Here is a 1867-nt window from a genome sequence, read left to right as displayed (position 1 = left end):
GAATTCGCCTACCAATGCAGGGGACACGGGTTCGATCCCTGGTACAGGAAGATTCTACATGCCTAGAAGCAAGTAAGCCCATGAGCTACAACTACTACAGAACCAGTACTGTAGATCCTGCATGCCCTAGAGCCTTGCTCTGCAGCAAGAGAACCCACTGCAATGAGAAACCCACTGCATCTTGAGAGTAGTCCCTCCCTGCTCACTGAAACTGGAGAAAGCCTGCGTGCAGCAAGGAAGACCCAGCAGAGCATAAATAAATAAATGCTTGTTATTGTTTAGTTGCTAAGTCATGTCCAGCTCTTTTGGGACCCCATGGACTGTAGCCTGCCAGGCTCCTCTGTCCAAGGGATTTCCCAGGCAAGAATACTGGAGTGGGTTGCTGTTTCCTTCTTCAGAGGATCTTCCTGACCCAGGGCTTGAACCCAAGGTTTTTAAATCTTTAAAAAAAAAAACAAAAAAAAAACCTTTGGACACTTACCACCTCAGGAAAATGCACGATTTACAATGTTGGGCATGTTGAACCCTGGAAGAAAAAGGTTGTATGCATTCTGAAAAAGATGGTTTTTATAAAGATCACTTAGAGGGTATACCACTACTTGGCATTGTGAAGCTGCCCTAATCTTTTCCTGAAGTGAAGAATAGTCTGGAAAGAGGGATATTTTACAACAGAAGAGTGAAAACAAGACAAAACAACAACAACAGAAAACTCACATCTGGGCAGTCTTCCCCCTGTTACCCAGCACCTGCCCCGGGCGGAGACCAGCACAGTGACCCAGGGACCCAGCTGGGCCAGGGTGGCCAGAAGGTGAATCCTCTCTGCTGCTGGTTGCGTGATCTTTACCTTGTCTGACTTTTTCTTTCCCTCAGGGGAAACATCCACATGAGACTTACTGTCCTGGTTTATTTCAGATTTGAGTCAAATTAACAGCTCAGTGTTCAAGCAGAAGGGGCTGACCCTTGCCTCGGAATCCATGAACTCCAGGCCAGTGTTTCTCTATGACCCTACCCTGTCTGGAGTGGGTTAGTTAGTGGGTTATTTGGGCTTCCCTAGTGGCTCAGATGGTAAAGAGTTTGCCTGCAATGTGGGAGACCTGGGTTCAATCCCTGGGTTGGGAAGATCCCCTGGGGAGGGAAAGGCTACCTATTCCAGTATTCTTGCCTAGGATATCCCATGGACAAAGGAGCCTGGCAGGTTACAGTCCATGGGATCACAAAGAGTCAGACATGACTGAGCAACCAACATGCACACATACACACACACACACACACATATATAATTTATATATAAAATTTAAATTGTTTAATTTTTTATTTATTGGAAAAAAATTTTTATAGTTTATAATTTATCAGAACAGTATATTTTCTAGTAAAAATAAATTGAAGCAGAAAATCATAAGCAGAAAGATTCAAGTGAAAGTGTTACACTATGGTTGGGATGATTTTGCTTTCTATGGTAGGAAATTTATTTTGGAATCTTAATGCTTTCTTTTAAAACCTGGGGAAGGATCCCTGGTGATCCAATGGTTAAGACGTCGAGCTTCCAATGCAAGGAGCACAGGTTCAATCCCTGGTCGGGGAAGTTCCACATACCATGGGATGCAGTCAAAAAAATTCCCAAAGATTTTGAAACCTGGGGACAAGGGGACTCATTAACAGGGAAATCAGTTAAGGGACAAGCTATTAGGGAATTGAGGTCCCCAAGCTATGAGGGAAGTATAGTCCAGGAGCCAATGTGGATTCCATCTCTGGGGACAGAGGGCTGAGCCTCAGCTTGGTGGGGTATGTGACCAGTGTCCTGTCTCTCGGGGGCATGTCTATTTTAGGAGAACACCCAGTGTCTCTGCAGAGGTGCTGTCAGCAGACC

This window comes from Dama dama, chromosome 2, assembly GCF_033118175.1.
Source record: "Dama dama isolate Ldn47 chromosome 2, ASM3311817v1, whole genome shotgun sequence".
In the NCBI taxonomy this organism is placed as follows: domain Eukaryota; kingdom Metazoa; phylum Chordata; class Mammalia; order Artiodactyla; family Cervidae; genus Dama; species Dama dama.
The sequence above is the reverse complement of the archived record's forward strand: the minus strand, read 5'-3'. Positions refer to the sequence as shown.